Consider the following 19,743-nt stretch of genomic DNA (forward strand, 5'->3'; position numbering starts at 1 on the left):
GATAATGTCCTAGAAAAATCCCATTTCCAAGTTCTTTGGAGAAAAAAATCAAGCAACTTGGGACCCTGATTCTCATATGGGAATAATTCATTGGAGCTGAGTAGCGGCTGCCAACTTCAGAGAGAGCGTGGTGTCTCCTGTTTGCTGTGGCCCCACGGCCCTCGGTTATTACAGCCGGCCACCTCACTCTCTTGCCTACCTGCCTGGCCAATTCAGGCATTTACATTTGCAAACTGCTATGTTAAACCCTTGGTGTTGTGCCTCCCCTGCCATTCTGGGTGGCTGGGTCCAACCAGGTGGATCCCTGTCTGTACCCTTTTAGGTGGGGCTGGTCAACACTTACCAAGTGGAGCTTAGAGGGGCCCAGGCACAGACTGGTCTATTTCTACCACTCTTAAGAGAATAAAATGGCAATAGGCATCTTACCTTCACATTTAAACATTGCTGTGGTGGTCCGTTATAAGCACCATGCAGAAAATAATTTAGAATGTCCACGTTCACATTCACACTCACATTCATGAACACCATCCGATCACAATAAAACACAATAAAAATCCTACAATCCTCATAGTGTGTGTTCATACTATGAACATATCTCAGAAAGGTGGGAAGGGGGAATTTGCTGGTAACTATTGTTGGGAGAGAATTCTCTATGGATCTTCTGTGTTTCTGCGTGGCTTGCAAGAGACACTGACTTCCCTTTATTCTGGATTGTTTCTCTTAGCCTCATCTAAAGATGTTCATATGGTGGAAAGCCTTGAAAGATAGAGATAATATCCTCCTGCAGAGCAAAGGGCAGGTATGCTTACAGTCCAGTGTATTACAGATAATATCCGCTCTGAGCAAAAGGCATTATCACTGCCCACTGTGAAAGGCTGATTAATGTTTCCTAGGCTTCGACTTGTCCTCTCGCCATCGGGCACCTCTTCATATCACCCTGACAGCTGTGTTTACTCTGTGACCTTGGTCCCCTCACGGCAAAGTGAAATGGGCCAGGCTGGGCACCTGATCCTAGGACAGCATTACACTGGCGGGTCAGCACTTACCAGGTCCCAGCTGGAAAGGACAGGCTTGGGCCAATCAGAACTTCCCTCTGAGAGAATGAAGTTGTTCACTGGGGAGGAGGGGAGGAAAGCGTGCCTAGAAAGTGGGCAGATGAGTTGGGGCCGTGAATAGTAAAAGCAATTCAAATTTTGAGTGGAAGAAAGACACTCAGAAAAGCAACGACATTATGAGAAAAACAGAAAGACAGAGATGGTACAGCCCAGGGAAAAGAGGGGAAAGTAGTTTTGGTTGCCGACGGCTTCCTAGTTTCTGCTCCCGGAGATTTTATCATAAATGCTCTTTTTAATAAGAACTTGAGACTTGGTGTTAATCAGTCAAAGGAGCCTAACCGAAACAGCCAGCCTGTAGACAGATGCACAGCTGAGGGATGCGTTATTATTGCTCTCTCGCGAATATTCCTCTGCTAAAGAGTGACCATGAGTTTAGGGCAACTGTCTTAACCATAGGAACCAGAAAACAGCCTTTAAGGACACATTTTATGGTGTATAAATTATACAACCATAAACCCGCTGCTAAAAAGTGTATTTTTAAAATGTTAGTATAAACACAGATTACGGCATTTTCTCAAAGTATCCGGGAGGTGATAAAGGACTAATGTGTGGGGCAGACTGAGCCTGCCTTTGAGGAGCGAGAGGAGCTTGGGAGGCTATAACCAATGCCCTGAGGTTGTAGGATGGGGAATTGTGGCCTAGGTGCTTGCACAGCACCAGAGAGACAGATGGTAGACGTGCGGGGAAAGGGGCAGGTGACTGCAGGATTACAGAGTCTGGGAGGCTGGTGTCTGGTTAGAGTGCGTTGGCAAGTGCTCCCACCCAAACGATCTTAAAAACGTCTGCTGGCATTTTACATTCATGAAGATGACTACTGAAAGGAAGGGAGAAAGAAGAAAAGAAAACAGAAAAACAACGGTTGGTGTGAGGTGAAGAAGTTGGAACCCCTGCCCATTGCTGCTGGGAACGTGAGTGGTGCGGCCACGGCACTGTTTCCTATAAAGCAGGAAAGGCCTGAGAGGCGGGCAGTGAGATTAGCCCAGAAAGGGCATTAAATGGCACCAGAGCCCCCCATCCTGGTTTATCAAGATAAAGAACCCAGAAGAATTGAACGGGACACTTAGGGCTCTCCTCTCTCTCTCCAAGCCTACACATAAATATTCATATTCGTACATGTATTTGGAGTCTGTAAGTTGGAATAGTGTAAATGGACGTAACACCTAGCACCAAGGGCATAGAGAAGATCTGCGGGGAGGCAGGGCTCAGCTGGCTATGCCTTTGCTGGAGCCAGTTGAGCTGCTGCTGCTGCTGGCCTGGGGCACAGTGAACCAGACAGTCCTCCTCACAGACCCTTAGGACGGTGTCCTGTGAGATTCTGGGCACTCCATGTAAGAAAGGATTTGCTCTTCCAATGAGGCTGATTTAGGTCACTATCCTCCCCCCGCCCCCCTTTGCTGATAAGAAAACTGAAATGCCAATTAGTGAAGTGACGGTGACTTATGCAAGATTACGCAGGCAGCTCTATTCCTAATAGAGCTCTATTCCTTAATATTCTTTAATGGAATATTTTGCTTCACTTTCAAACAATTTGAAGTTGTATATTAGCATGTCCTTATAGGAATTCTTCTCTCTGTATTCTTTGAATCATCTTTATCCAACTCGGTGGGTGGTGGTAAAATACATTCTTATGCACTCAGGAAGGGAATCCTGATGACCCATCATGTGCTGCCCATGGTGCTGTGGCAATTAATCTAAGAACAGTGCCCTTAGTCCAAAAATAGCCAATCACGGTGACCAGGTATTCTTAGGGCCAATGGCATATACCCGGGGATGGCTGGAGAAGTAAAGACTACTGCTGTGGTCTTATTAGTATCTTGCCTCAACCAACAAACCACACACCAAACAGAATGCGATTCAGCTTCCTACCCAGCAACCACCAAGCAGCCTTTGTGGGGCTCTGTATTGACAGACACGGTTTCATTGCTCTGTGAGCTTCGGTTCACGGGTGCCGCTTGCTCCGAAGCCAGATGGACTCTCTAAGCAGTTTCCAGGATCAGTGCTGTAGTGGTAGACACATTCCATAAGCACATTAGCAGCTAGCACACATTTGAATGCTTGCTGCATCCCAGTCACTGCTCAAAGTGCTTCTTATGTATTTACTCATTGGAATAATCAGAACAGCTCAGTAAGATAGGTGCTACTTTGGCCCTGCCTGAGCAGATACAGAAACAAACATGGAGAGCTGTTGAGTCCCACGTCCAAAAGCAGCAGTTAATAAATGGCAGAGTTGGGGTTTGAGCCCAGAAAGAATCTGCGTTTTTAAGTCATTGTGCTATTCTGCCCCCATAATGTATAGTTTGATGTAATGGGTAATTATACACTGGAACTGTGTTGTCTTCCACTCCCCCAAAGGACGTGTGCGTTTGCTTGCTTTTTCCTGTCAAAGTGTCATTAGATAACATCCCTTCTGCATTCCAACATTCTAAGATTGCGTTGCTATGAAAATTTTCTGACTGAATACAGCTTTTTTGCTGACTGGTAAAAAACTTAGGGCTTTTTCAGCCAGTGTGTTTCTGGAAAGGAGTGACCATCCCATCTCTCTCCTCCCCTGTCTGGAGGTGCAGTCCGCTCAGCTGGCCTGGCTTGTCTGCCCCTGAGTGGCACAGCAGGGAGTCCGAGGTTCCCATCCACAGCTCTGAAGGGGAGCCGGGACTCCCAGACTGGGTGGGGGAGCCGGCGAGGCAGGTTTACAGAGAGCCGAAGCCGAGTGGAATGGGATCAAAAACCCAGTGAAGACGGGGGGAAGGAGAGGCAAGTCCAAGGGAGTCGCTGGAGGGCATTCTGGGCCGTTCTGAGTGGCTCCGTGCAAGACCAGAGACAGGAAGCTGTTGCCAGAAGTACAGCATGTTTCAATGAACTTACCAAACTTCAGGGAAAACTTAAAACTCTGTTCAAAATCTTTATTGATTTATGATGCTGTAAGTAACATGTAATCAGTATGAACTATTCTGTGCATTTTTTGCACTTAGTGTTATGGGTGGAACCTTTCCAGAAATCAACATANCCCAGTGAAGACGGGGGAAGGAGAGGCAAGTCCAAGGGAGTCGCTGGAGGGCATTCTGGACCGTTCTGAGTGGCTCCGTGCAAGACCAGAGACAGGAAGCTGTTGCCAGAAGTACAGCATGTTTCAATGAACTTACCAAACTTCAGGGAAAACTTAAAACTCTGTTCAAAATCTTTATTGATTTATGATGCTGTAAGTAACATGTAATCAGTATGAACTATTCTGTGCATTTTTTGCACTTAGTGTTATGGGTGGAACCTTTCCAGAAATCAACATAGTCCACATTCTTAGATTTCTGATAGTTTTATGACATTTTTTCCTATTGCTGATTGGCCATTTCCTTATCTTTGAATTGGTTCTGGTATGTTCCCTTCTGGGCACTGCTTTGGTAAGGTGTTACAGAACTGTACCGGCTAAAGGGACATTTTCCTGGCACACAGACACCGGGTCTACTCATTGTGGACACAGGATCCTGAACAAAATAGTCACCCTTTGTCCAGGTTTTCACCTGTAACAATAACCAAAGGTACACTGGGACTCAGGGCTTCATAAAACCCTCAAAGGATCAATTAAGAAAGGCCGAACTGAGACTATGATAAAATATATTATATACCAGTTTTCCTACACATGATCAGATATTTCATATGTTTCAAAATATTGAGGGGGCAGAGGGGGCTTTTACAGCAACTTTTAAATCCCCTGGGCGTGGCTAACCCTGTAGTCCCTGCTATCCAGTCCAATTCTCCCTCTTTCTTGTCATCCTGATTCTGCTGGTTTCACTTCCCTGCTTAATTAACACCCTCCATTGAGTCCTACTGGTCTTAGAATAAAACCCAAGTTTCCAACTATGGTCAGTGGAATAAAAGCTCTCAAAGATGTCCACCTCGTAATTCCTGGAACCTGATTATGTTATCTTACGCAGTAAGAGACTTTGACAATGTGATTAAATGAAGGTCCTTGTGAAGGGAAGATTATTCTGTCTGATCTGAGTGGGCCCAGTGAAATCACAAGGGTCCTGATAAAGGGAGCCAGGAGGACCAGGGTCAGAGAAGGGTCATGTGATGATGTAAGCAGAGATGGGTGTGAGGAGACCCCTCCCAACCCCCCCACCTCCGCCCCGGCCCACCCCAGCCAAGCCATGCGAGTGCCTCTAAAAGCTGAAAAAGACATATTCACCCCTAGAGCCAGAGCAGCAAGAGGGTGCTGAGGAACACCAAGGCTCCCTGTTGTAGACCGCTCTGCCTGGTCCTGGGAATTGTATCTCGACCCCTTGTGGCTAAGGACAAGGGGCGACCTCTGGAATTCGAGCTGCAGGAGACAAAGCCTGTCTCTGGTAGCAAATGCTGCCTCAGTTTCCTCTCCCTGCCCCCAAAGCTTGATCGGAAGTCAATGACAGGTAAGACCCCTCACAGCAGGGGGCAAACTAAGCCAGACTCGATCACTTGGGAGGCCTTCCTGGAAGGACTCAGGGGTCTGCAACAAAGAGGGAGAGTTGGACTCTTGATACCTGTGCCCCCCCCCCCCCCGGCTTTGATAAAGCCCACGTCCCCATGTTCTTTGGGAGAAGAGTCCCCATGTTCTCTGGGAGAAGCGCTTCCTGGCTCTAATCCCCTTAAGCCTGAATACCTGATGGGGAGAGGTGCAGCTCCTTGCCTTGCTAGAGTGTGTCCTGGGGGAAAATCTGGCATCACAGACTTCCTGATAAACCTGTGAAATCTGCTCTGCTAAGAGTGCTTTCATTCACATGTTAAGGGTTTGAGCAAGAAACCCTAAAACTCTGTTCCTGACAGACTCTGACTCATAGTAAGCCCTCAGATTTCTTTGAAGTAGAATCTACTGTTTGATCCTTGCCACCCTATATTGCTGTGTATTACAACCCAATAAAAGGCCCTGGAGGAGGGGGCTTGGGGCCTTTTTCTCCTCAGAGAAACTGCCACTGCTGGCCTTTTTCCTGTGAAACTGGCCACTGCTCACTTCTCCTTCCCAACCAGATCACATCATGTCTCAGTCATATTTACTCTCATCTGTGGCACCTGGGGGGACTTGCGAAGTCGCCCCCACAGCTCCCACGTTATATTTTTCAATGTTGTAGAATTAGCCTCTGAAAACCAGCAAGTGCAATGAAGGCGTGTATTGGCCACAGTGTTTATTAAGTGCCCTCTGTGTGCACAGGCCCCTGTTTTACGTATAATTGTACTGGGCTGAGAGTAAAAACCGCCCAAAAATACGTTCAAGCCTTAACCCCCAGAACCTGTGAATGTGACCTTATTTTGAAAAAAAGGTTTTGCAGATATAGTTACATTAAAGTACTCAAGATGATATCTCGGACTTAGGATGGGCCCTAACTCCAACGCTTGTCCTTGTCTTGATCCTTGTCTCACCCCTCCAGTGCTTTAATTACCCAACGCTACGCATTTCTCTGACTTTGCTTTCAGTACACCTAGTACAAACAGACAAATGTTCCTGTAAGAGAAAGGCAGAGGGGGATTTGAGGCTCAGAGACCCAGAAGGGCAAAGCCATGTGAAGAGGAAGAGGAAGACAGAGCCTGGAGCTATGCTGCCAAAGCCCACAAAGCCACCAGACACTGGAAGGGTAAAGAAGGAGTTCTCTCCTAGAGTTTCAGAGGGAGCATGGCCCTGCCAACACCTGCAGAGGGGGTGCAGACTCCTGGCCACCCGGATTGTGAGAGAATAGATTGTTTTTGTCTTCAAACCTTGTTTGTGGCACCAGGATGGCACCTGAGAAAACTGACACAACCGTCTTCCCTACACTTGTCTACCATGTCGAAAGTCATTGAAATCCTGTTTGCCTTTTGTGTTACAGGCAAAAGACACCTTGCCATCCTGTGCCCTTCCATTTCTCCATGCTTCTGCGTGTGATCCTTGTCTCACCCCTCCAGTGCTTTAATTACCCAACGCTACGCATTTCTCTGACTTTGCTTTCAGTACACGTAGTACAAACAGCATTAAGATGAAAAACCTTTAGCAGCCAGGGTGGCACAGGTGCTAAACAGCTGGAATGGACGCTGGCTGCTGTGATGATGGAGCAAAGTCCAGGAGGCCCCGCTGTGCCAGGCATTACCTCTTTACGTGCTGGATTGTGGCTGCCAGATATTGGCAAGAGTCCTAATGTTAATTCTTACTGGGCACCGGGCACTGTGATAAGTGGAATATCTTTGTGAAACCTTACTACAACCTGGTAGGCTGGCGAAACTGAGGCTTACGGGGGTTCAGTGATGTGCCCAAGGTCACACAAGTGGTGAAGCAAGTGCCAGGGAGAGGTGCGCTGTGTGCTCGTGACACAATCTAGTGCAGAGAACACAGAGTATGCAGAGGCCCAGGGACTTCTGGGAGTCAGGGATTTCTGCCAGGACCCGGAAGGCGAGAACCTGGTGAGACATCCTGAGCCCAGAGGCTTCCCCACGCCTGCTGTTCTTTCCCTGCCTGCTTATCCGGACGGATCTGCAATGAAGTCTTAGCATGGTGAGGACACATGCTTCTGTGAGGTGAGACCAGAGGTCAGGTAAAGCAAGAAAACCTGTATCTCTAGTCTTGGAAGGAAGAAGTGAAACCAGAGAGAAAATGGGTGGTATCGCTTGAAAGAGGGAAGGGCCCTCAGCCGCCTGAGGCTTGCAGAGGAGAAGAAAGGGGAACCAGGGAGAACTACACCAGCCTCAGTCAGGGGTGTGGCCCCTGGGGCTTAACTGCTGAACACCTGTGCTCCCCAGACAGGCAAGGGGAGGATAAAGTAAGTGGGGCTGGTGTCATGGAATTTACCAACGTCTGACCTCCGCGCCTCTTTGCCCATCTGCTGATAGGCATGCTTGCTGAAAGCCAGTGGCATTTCTGCTACTGGAAATGTAGGTGTACTTTACAGGAACTTCTAAATAAATCCAGTCCCAAGTGATTCATTGTTCGGATACATTAGGTAGTCGTTGGCAGATGTGTCACGCAGAAGCAAAGCTGAGCTATTTCAGGGCTTTGTACTTATGAGTCATTTGCTGACTTGATACTTTCTACTACTCTTTTATAATTGCATTCTTTCATTCAGTGTATGGAGGTGATTGTTATGTTTTTACCTTTCCCGACATTTTTTGCTGTGCAATCAAAATGGCAAAATGCAATCAATAACAACAACAAAGACAGATGTGGTTTTCTTTAATATTTCAAGGAGATTTTGCCCTTGTTTGTGTGGCTCAGTGGATTGAGTGCCGGCCTGTGAACCAAAGAGTCGCTGGTTCAGTTCCCAGTCAGGGCACCTGACTGGGTTGTGGGCCAGGTCCCCAGTAGCGGGCGCGCCAGAGGCAACCACACACTGATGTGTCTCTCCCTCTCTTTCTCACTCCCTTCCTCTCTCTAAATATAAATAAACAAAAAGAAACCTGTAAAAATATTTCATGGAGATTTATTCAACTCACTTTGACACTGGTGCTTTCACTCATACCTGAAATTACAAACAAGCTGATATAAAGGCTCTTCTGAGGTGTGCAGTAACTGAAAGTGTGTATCAAGTCAGCCTTGCACTTGAAGGACTTATCAAATTATGTACCCACCTTGCCAAATTGCCAGTTCTTTAAATTTCTGTATGTTTAATAGATCTACTTCATCCATCATTGCTACTGAGGTCTAAACCCTTCGTCTTGAATACCTACCTCAGTTTTTGTCAACACCAACAAGGCTGAAGGAGAGAAGACAAAAATATACGGAGACCAAGAAAAGATGAACTGGTATGACTGAGAGGACTAAGTGTTTTGTTCGCTACACTATTTCTGGGAGGTCTCCCTTGGCAACTTTAAATGTTGTTGTATCACTTTTCTTGGAGGCTTCTCCAGCGGGTTAAATATGGCGAGAGAATGAGAGAAGTGTAATGTGAAGGGAGGGGAGAGGCTGGCTTCCCTGATCAAAAGTGTTTCTCCATTTCCCCCTTTTGTGTTAGCTTGAAACCCTTTCCAGTTGACTCAGCCATACTGGCTGGAGCTGTCTTGCTCACGCTCAGAGGGACGCACACTTCCCCATTCATGTGACCACATCAGGAAGTTAGAAGTGTAACTTTGACTCAACAGGAGTTTTTCTATCCACATGCTTTTCATACAGGAGTTGTCAGGCCCCGGGTGGGGTCTTCATAGGGCACCTCGGTTTCTTCTCAGCAGCACCCAACCTGATTGCTCAGTAGGTAGTTTTGAGAGAAGCCTGGACCACAGAGAGCTGCCCACGGTCATTTATATCCAGGCAGATGCCCTAAAATTACAGATATTTGCAAGTTAACGCTTAAGGAATGGCACTCCGCAACAGCTGCGATGTTCTCAGTTTGTAAAAGGTTTCCTAGATGCTGCAGATGGTGATTTTGTTCTTCAGCCATGACAACAGAGGCCCAGATCATGTGTTTGTGATGATGGCACTCGATACCTTTGGGTTCAATTTAAGCATATTTTGAAATAAAAATAAATGTATTTTAGAGAACCAAAAGTGACTCGAGGTGGCCAGACCAGAGCGTTAGTATCATGAATTAGGAGTCTTGGTTGAAATCAACAGAAAACCCAACTTACGCTGGCTTAAACCATAAAGGGAATTTGTTGTTTCACCTGAAAAGCCAGGGAGTGTTCAGACTATATAAGGCTTGATGATGTCAAGTTCTTGTTTCTCTTCCTCTCTCTGTTCTGGCTTCCACTAAGTGAGCTGCATCCGAGGGGAGACTTCCTTTATGGTTCTGAGGTGGGTGTCAGCAGTCCTGGGGTTATACGATTCCAGTATTTCACAATTAAAAACTGAAAGTAGCATGAGGCCAGTATATCATTTTTTCTACTTCCTGGATGCACAAGAGTCTACACTTCCTGGTTTGCCTGGTGCTGACCAATAGACTGTGAGCAAAAGTGAGTGTGTCTCCTCCAGATGGAGGCAGTGAGAAGTCCTGTGCAAGCTTTCAGCTCTCCCTTCCTCCTCAGGGCGCTAGTGAGGGCCCGATGGAAATGGTTAAGCTCCAAGAGCAAAGAAGCCTGGATCCCTCAGTTGCTGCACAGATGTCAGTTGCCTTGGAGAATTGTCAGATGATCTGGTTATGGATTTCTATGTGTCCCATCACTCCAAAACTTACTGGCTTCGGACAACAGTTTACTACGATCTCTGTGGTTCTGTGTGGGCTGACTGGGCTCAGCAGGGAGATCTCACGAGTGGTCTCTCCCCTGGCTGCAGTCAGTTGCCAGCTGGAGCTGCCGTCATGTAACAACACACCTGAGCTGACATCCAAGAGGTCTCAATCACCTGGCTAAAACTGATGCTGGCTACTGACTACCCAAACACCTCTGTGGCTTGCGCCTCTCACTGCATGCGTCCTGAGCTCTGAGAGGAAGCATGCCCCTTGGAACACACAAGAGTGTGTGTTCCAAGAGACCCAGGAGGAATCGAAAGGCTTCTTATGACCTTGGATGTCCCGATCCATCATTCCTGTCATATTGTGTTGGTCAAGGCAAGTCACTAAGTCCAGTGCAGGTTCAAAGGGAGGAGAATTAGACTCTTACTCTTGATGCAGGGAGTAACGTATAGTACAGGGAGGGAAATTACTGATAGTGACCATCTTTCATTATCTACTACACCTGACCTACAGTGGACTTTGGTGAACAAGTAACAACTTTTATATGTTAAGTTATTGAGATTTTGGAGGTTGTTACTTAAGCATAAGTATAGCCTAAGCTGGTGAATATAATTATAGAAAATAGGAATAGATTGAAAGAAAAGAATGAATATGATTAACCTTTCATATATTTTCTTGTCTTTTGTACACATTTATATAGTTATCATGCCATTTAGACAAACTGATAGTGTTTTTTCCCGCTTTGCATTATAATGTGAACATATTTCTTTCTTATTAAGGTCTTAGAAAAGATTTTTAATTATTGAACAATATTTCATTGTCATGAAGTACTTGACTGCTCCCAAATAGACACTTAGTGTTTCTCCATTTATTTGGTATTATAACTAAGGCTACGATAAATATCTTCATGTACAACACAGTATTTCTTTATTAGATTATATTCATTCATCTTTAAATCCTTGGTTTTGAAAGGTTTATTCCAATAATTTTTTGAGAGCTTCTGTCATTTTTTGAGAGCTAACTATACCGTCATTCCCCATCTTCCTGTGGACAATGCCCCAATTTAAGTTTTCAGCCCTGGTTTCTCCCTTTACTCTAAACTTGACATCACTATTTAGGATCCCTAATAGGCATTTCAAACTAAATATGTCAAATGATTCTTGATTCTCCACCCATTTTCTCGAAGCGGCTCCTTTCCCAGGCATCTTCTCAGTCAATGGTGTCACAATCATCCCAACGGCTCAAGCCTAAATCTCGGAATCCTTCTTCATTCCTTCCATTCTCTTGCCTTCTTGCAGTCAGTACACAGGTCCTACCCGTTCTGCCTCCAAAATGTATCTCACTAGTCCATCTCTCCTTCCTCCCAAAGCTGCCGTCCTGGTCTAAGCTATCATCATCTTCCCTTGAGCTACTTACCACACTGGCCTGCTGAGAGATTTCTTCCTTTCATTTTGGCTTTCCATTCGGAATTAAATCTGCCAGAAGTGTAAATCAAAGAATACCAGTCTCCTGCTTTCAACCCTTTACTTCAGGCCAGAACCCTTCTACCCTCCGCCCTCCTCATTGAGCTCCTTACAGCTGGTCCCTCCTCCAGCCACACCAACCTTTCTAGTCTGAGTTCACTATACAATACACTCTTTCTGCCTCAGGGCCTTTCATGGTGTTCCCCCTTTGGTCTAGTACACTTTCTCCTACTTCTTCTTCCCAGAGTTGCTGCCCTTATTTTTCCATTTAATCATCATCTCCTTAGAGAGGCTGTATGAACTATCCTGTCTGATATAACCAGTCACTCTCCACTAAATATCCCATGATGACTCCAGAACTTTTTTTCTAATTACAGTTGATATTCAGTGCTACTTTATATTAGTTTCAGGTGTACAGCATGCTAGTTAGACATGTAATTTATGGTGTCATCCCCTGATAAGCCTAGGACCCATCTGGTCCCAAACATAGTTATTACAATATGATTGACCTTGTCCTCCATGCTGTAATTTGCACCTTGTGACAATTTTGTAACTATAGGTTTGTACTTCTTATTACCTTTGGAACTTTTTAAAAATTGTTGTTCAAGTACAGTTTTCTGCCTCCCCCCCACCCCTCCCCACCACCTTAGCCCTCCCCACCTCCTTCCCCTGTTTCCACCCCCCCTTTGTTATTGTCCCTTTATAATTGTTCCTGTAAACATTTCACCCTTTTCCCCTATTATCCCTTTCCCTCTGGTCACTGTCAGCCTGTTCTCAGTTCAATGTCTTTGGTTATATTTTGCTTGCTTGTTTGTTTTGTTGATTAGGTTCCAGTTAAAGGTGAGATCATATGGTATTTGTTTTTCATAGCCTGGCTTATTTCATTTAATGTAATGCTCTCCAGTTCCATCCATGCCGTTGCAAAGGGTAGGAGCTCCTTCTTTGTTTCTGCTGCATAGAATTAGATTGTGTAAAATGTACCATAGTTTTTTGATCCATTCATTTGTTGATGGGCACCTAGGTTGCTTCCAGCACTTGGCTATTATAAATTGTGCTGCTATAAACATTGGGGTGCATAGGTTCTTTTGGGTTGGTGATTCAGGGCTCTTAGGGTATACTCCTAACAGTGGAATTGCTGGGTCAAAAGGCATGTTCATTTTTAGTTTTCTGTACCTCCAGAACTTTTATAGGAGAGCAGTTTAGGGGCAATAATCTGGTTGAAAGTGTGGTGGTGGGAGGGGCTGGTGGTGACTTTAGGCTAGGACACTTGTCTTGAATATTCATGCACACAGCAATTTATGGGAGATCAAGAGACTCACGACTGTCCCTCTCAAAGAAGAGTAATAGTGATTGTGGGATTGATGAATATTATGGAGCCAAGGGACTCTATACAGACCTAAGTGATGTCATGGTACTTGCCATGTCTATATCCTTTATTGTGCTCACCACAGTCTGCAATTCTCTTGTTTATTATCTGCCTTTTCTCCCTGTGCTACGGTGTAGGCTCCATGAAGAATGGTCCCTGTCTGTTTTCCCTACATACCCCACACCATCCTCAACTCTTAAAACAATACCTGGCACATAGCAGTCAATAGATACTTTTTTGAATAAATGAATGAATTAACATATCAATAAATAAGATCTAATTCACACTATCTTTTCTTTCCACCCTAACTTATCCCCAAGTGAAAGATTTCCATGGATTAGTTTAGTCTTCAAATACATTGATGTACATATTTATATTTCTATACATACACATCCTCCTTCATTTCTGGGGAGTAGAATGTGTATTAGGAGTTGTACTGCAGGAGAGCAGAGGCTAGGAGAAACTAAGGTGAAGACACACTGGAGATGATTTGGAACACAAATAGGAGAACAGTTCAGTACCTGGAGAAAGTGGGAAGAAGGTACTGCACGGCAGGAAGAGGCCCTTCATGACTCTGTGTCAAACAACTTATTCAGTGTTTTCCACTGAAAAAACTTTTTTTCCACTACCAAAAAGCTACTCAGTGTTTTCCAAATCGACATGTCATTTCCAATCCTTAGGAGTTTTGACCCCAGCTTTAGAAACAGTCCTCTGTACCAAGTCCTATGGTCTCTGGCTGTGAGCCCAGGTCTCTTGCCTCCGTTCCCTGTTTCTTGGGGGCTTTGGCTGCCTTGCCAGCCACTCAGTTTCATTTCCAACTTTGAGTTTCCTTATGTGTGAGTCATAATGAGAAAAATAGTGATTGTGTGCGCCAAGGCCCAGTTGAGGTGGAGCAGGACGACTGCTCTGCAAGTTTGGACCTTTTCTGTGGGTGCTTGTGGTCCGCCCACCTTGCCCCTCTTCTGGGATTAGGTGCTTTGTTCTATCTGGCCATGCCCGCCTGTCCTTGAGCCCACCAGGCCTGGTGGCTGAGCCTGAGCTAAGAAGTGAAGAAATATGTGGGAGGGTTTGGGTAGAAACCCGCAGATGGGCTGCAGATGGGTGTCGGGGGCGGCTCCACACAGAGTCAGAGGGACACGGGGTAAGGAGTGCAACCCGGTGGTTGCTGCTGAGTGATGGCTCGTTTACACAGGGTTTGTCCTGCTTGTAAACATTATTTGTTTAATAATAATGCTTGTGAGCATTATTTGTTTATCTCAACCTGAAGTGTATGAAGAGTTATTAGAGAGGCACAAATGTGGAGGAAGGACTTTGTCAGAACCGGCCAGGGGTCTGTGGATCAGGCATGTCAAGATTTCATTTACTATTTTCTGCCTTTTCACATAAGTGACAAACCATTGTATTTTACTAATAATGTCAGCAGCAATCACAGTTATGACTACAACTATTACCATCACATCCACTGTTTATCGAGCACCTACTCTTTGCCGGACATTTACAATTTACTTATATTTGCTTGCTTTACATCCATTATCCTTAATCTTTATAATTCTAGGGAGTACAGATTATTTTTTCTATTTACAAATTTACTAGTAAGAAAATTGAGGCACAGAACAATTAAGCCATTTACACAGTTATGCAGCTAATAAATTGCAGAATTAGAATTTGAACCCAGGTCTATCTGGCTCTAAACTATAAATGTTTGTATTTTAAAAATGCATTTTGATTAACTCATGCTTAAATTTCTTCTCTTTACATAAAACTATGAATGGTCTACTTATTCCAGTATGAATTCTAGAAAAATGTATTGTTTTCTAAAATAGATTCTCCTGATAATATTTAGATTTAAAGTTTCTGTTGAATTTTATTTATTCTGGTACCAACTTAAAAAACTTAATATGGTATTCTAACTTTGCAGGTTGTATACTTATTTTTACTAGTTTTATAGAAGATAATCTTTTTCAATAACTGCTTGTTGAAGTTTATGCTTTATTTGTCATTTACAGTAGCTAGTATTGAGGAGTAAGTCATTGGCTGTATAATTTCCTTCTCCCAGAAGGGAAGATTATGTATAAATACTTTAGGAATTTTCTACAGGATAAAGTGGCCATTGTGTCCTTTTGTGCATGAGCACTTGAATATGATTTCTACCTCACTAAAAAACTTACCCATAAGTTTGTGCCTTCTAAAAAATAAAACAATACATATTTAATATAGAAAATGGTAATTCACAGAGAAGAAAAAGAGTCATGGATAATCCTATCAAATATAAAAGTTAATATGGTTGTATATTTTATATGTCTGTTCTATACAAAAGTTTACCTATTTTACATGTAATTCACTCATCTCCCTGGAATTTATTTTCAGGCTTATGTTTAGGATAAGACAGAGATGATGAGCACAAAACTAGTTCCTTTAGTTTCCAATATGACAAATACATTATGTTCTTGTGAGAACTATATGAACTTAGTTTGGAGTGAGATAAATCATGATCAATTTATAGCCATGTTGGGAAAATTCACAAGATTCTTGATGTATACTAGGTTTATATGTTAAACTCCCCAAGATCAAAACCAGACTTCTGCTAAAAAATGTAATTTTTGAAAATACGGCTAAGCATCTCTATTCAAAGTTAAATATCATTTTTTGATTCTCAGCAAAGATAGCTTGAGAGATGCTTAAAAGAGTAGTTATCTGAGAAATATGATTTACAATAAATTTTTTAAGAAATGAATTAAAATGTCTGAAGCCCAAAAGTTTTTCAAGTAATACCCCCACCTCTCCAAGAGACATATGCAATAGTGTTTTGAATAGATTTTATTTGTTAAGAGAAGTCTGAGGTTCATGGCAAAATTGAGTGGAAAGTACAGAGCTCCTACACACCCCTGCCCCCACAGATGCTCAGCTTCCCGCACTACCCACACCCTCTCCGGAGCAGTGCATTTGTTACAGCCCAGGCACCTACACTGATCTGTCAATGCGACCTAGAGTCCATAGTTTGCATTGGGTTCACTCGCGGTGTTGTACATCTATGAGTTTTAACTATTATTTAGTATCATACAGAATAATTTCACTGCCCTAAATATCTTCTGCGTTGTGTCTGTTTATCTCTCTCTCCTCTCCTCACACCTGGCAACTATTGATTAGTTTACTGTCTTGCAATATTTTAAAAGCAATCTTCTGTGTTAATTGGGAAACTTTTCTAAATAATCTTTTTTTTAAGCATTTTATTTATTTATCTTTAGAGAGGAAGGGAAGGAGAGAAGGAGAGAAATATCAATGTATGGTTGCCCGTCGTGAGTCCCCTGCTGGGAACTGGCCTGCAACCCAGGCATGTGCCCTGACTGGGAATCGAACCTTGATCGGGTGGTTTGCAGGCCCGTGCTCAATCCACTGAGCTACACCAGCCAGGGCTCTAAATAATCTTCTAAGTGGTGACTATAAGGTTCTCTGTATTGAAAAACAGCATTGAACTGTATTTTCATGGGCCTCAGGGCCTTTCTGCTTCAAAGCAAAAGGTGTACAGTGCTGCAATTTGGGGCTGTGGTTATAACTCAGATTATTCTCTTTACATAATACATTTCTATAAGGTACATAGTATTGGTTCCCACTTCCTGCAGCCCAGGCTCTGCAGCAAATGCAATTGTGCCAAACTCGTTTGTAGGATACACAGTGGCTAGCAAAGCCACAAACGTGCGTAATTAAATGTTTATTTTAGAAAGACATGCTGTGTGTATTACAGGTTGTTTTCCCATAGACAGGGAGCATTTTGCCTTCTGTAAAAAATGTAAAATCACTTTTGTTTAGAAAAAAAAGCATAAAATGTATTGTTTTTTAATCATGTAGCTGTCAGTCTGGGCCTATTTTGAGACAGAATATTTAAGACAACGAACATCGTTTGTTTTACTTTATTCAGGATACTTTATTTAGTGCTTATTTTTATATATATTTAAACTTTTTTGGAAATAATTTCAAACTTATAAAGAATAGAAATAGTACCAAGAACACTCTTTACTCAGATTTACCTACTAACATTCATACCATTTGCATTATCACTTATGTAGGTGTTTTCCCTCTTTGATATATAATATATGTCATATGTGAATTTTTTTCCTGAGTCATTTGAGGTTAAATTATATATACATCATGGTCCTTTAGCCTAAATACATACTTTAGTGTGGATAGTCCAAGAATAGAGGTATTCTTTTATATAATCAGAACAATAAACTTAACTTTGGTGCAACACTTTTATCTTATTTTTCTCTTCATATTTTGATTTTGTCAATTATGTCTCTTGTTGCATCCACCCCTCCGAATATAGGATTCAGTTCACGGTCAAGTATTGCGCTTAGTGTCATGTCTCTTGCATCTCTTAACCTGGGACATTTTCGCCGCCCTTTTAAAGAATATATTCCCACCCTCTTTAAAAAATAGAATATTCATCTTTTCAGGTTTGTCTGACACTTACCAGGACTCTAGGGAAACAGTGCCCTGCGATCTGAGCTGCCTGTTGGAAGTTGTACTGGAGAATAATGATTTCTCCTTTTCTTCTTTCTTTTATATGCCACATATGTGTTTCCATTGGCAGGATTTAACCCGGAACCATTCTGGAAAAGTCCTCTGGAAAACAGAGTTCTAGGCTTTCTCTCCGAAGTGTAGAGGAGAATGTAGAAAGGGGTGGCAGCAACGCTGAGTGGTACACACTCCTGTTCTATTAGGACTTCCAGATAGAAAGGAGAACAAGACAGTGAGCTGCCTGCCCTTGGGGAGCTTCCAATCCTCAGAGAGATCTATAAATCCAGTGGGCAAAATACATAGGGTTGTGACTTAGAATAACAAAGGCGCTCTCTCAGGGCACAGAAGCCTGAAGGAAGACGGGGGCCACAGTTCTGTGAAGGTCAGGGAGGGGTGGCCTGTAGTTGCCTACACAGAGAAGTGGCCAGAGCAGTGGGATCCACAGCAGGAGAGAGCTTGGTATATTAACAAAACAAAACAAAACACAAAACAACAACCCATAGGTTCATGTGACTGGAATTTGGTGGAGCTTGGCCTCATTCTTAGGTGGAGAGGATGGCAGAGGCTGGATTGCACTGGGCTTAAAGGACCGGATGATGAGCTGGCATTTTTGTGTCTGAGTAAAATAGAAAGGTTCCTACCCTATGTGGCACCTTCGGGCAAATTAGAGAAAGGTATGCACTCCTCAAGACTTTTCCACTTTGTTGGAAAATTGTAGTAAAATACTTTTATTAGAACAAGGCACTTCCCTAAAGTCTACCAGAGAATATTTGTCATGAACATTACTTTACAGTGCTCCACTGTGAAAAGCAGTCTTCCACAGGGTTGTTCCACTACAACCTGTGTAACTGTGTATGGCGGCCTCAATGGGGAACCCCTTCCGCCACGGAAGGGTTTCTGCAGAGGAGTGGCACCATCCTGTGTGGTCCTGTGCAGATGGGACAGAGGAGAGGGGGAGTGTTTTGGAGGTCAGTCCTACAATATTTTGGAGGCAAATGGATTGGATGAGGAGACGGGAAACAGGATGAGATGACGATGACTCATCAGGTTTGTGGATGGCCGTGCCTTCATCTCACTGAGAAGGCATGGCCGGGAGAAGACTGGGGTCTGTGGGAAGGAGAGACAAAGAAAGCAGAAGTAATTAACATCCAGGGATTGGCCATCTCCCCTTGAATGCTCTGTTTTCAACTAAAAGTTAACCAAACTTTTGTGTTTTCTCAAATCAGTATCCTTGATAAACTTACCCATTAGAATCAAGGACAATGGCAAGATCTTTCTTTGCCTTTCCGGCTTTTAGAATTGGGTTAATTTAAGGTCAGATTTTACGAACCTTTCCAAGTTCCTCTCTGTTTCAGGTACTCTGCCAGAGACTTATACACCTTTTCTCATTTCCTCCACTCAGCCACCTATGAGCTGCCCGGGTCCCTTGTTTTTTTTTTTTTACCTTTGTCAGTGCTATACTATAGAACTTTCTGCAATGATGAAATACTTTATATCTGCACTGTCTAGTAATCATGTGGCTATTAAGTACCTGACATGTGGTCGGTGTGACAGAAGAACTGAATTTTTAATTTTACTTGTAACTACATGTGCTAGAGATGGCAAGTGACTCCCGTAGATGCCGTACGGCTGTAAACGAATGGTCTCCAAATAGGGGTCCACACAGCCCCGGGAGGGTGCAGCATTTGCAGAGTGCAGAAACAAAACACACACATTTTAAATCATTGTTACTGTTTTTTTTCTGTGTGTTTTGTAATGTACCTAAAATATTAAGTATATAATATGTAATTAATATATTATACATGATAATTTTATATGGCACTTAGCACTTTGCAAATATTAACTCATTTAATCTTCATAATGACATTGTTGGGTAGATACTTTTATTTTCCTCATTTTACAAATGAAGAAACTAAGGCAATATTTGGATGTGGCAAAGGCGAGATTAGAGCACATTTTAACTGCTAAGTCCAAGCTTTTCAGGATAAACTACATAAGTACATTGGAGGGGGGTTGGGGTGGAGAAGGAAAACATTTTTACTGATGGGTGAGGAACCAAAAATGTTTGGTGACTAATGCTCTATACCAGACCTTAACAACCATTGAGGTACAACAATTCCTAATCTCAAATTTTAAAGGTATTTTGGAGATAATCAACTCCATCTTTTTTTTCACTGTTGCTCTGCAGTGAG

This window comes from Sturnira hondurensis, unplaced genomic scaffold, assembly GCF_014824575.4.
Source record: "Sturnira hondurensis isolate 20B ecotype Veracruz unplaced genomic scaffold, ASM1482457v3 Scaffold0006413, whole genome shotgun sequence".
Classification (NCBI taxonomy): Eukaryota; Metazoa; Chordata; class Mammalia; order Chiroptera; family Phyllostomidae; genus Sturnira; species Sturnira hondurensis.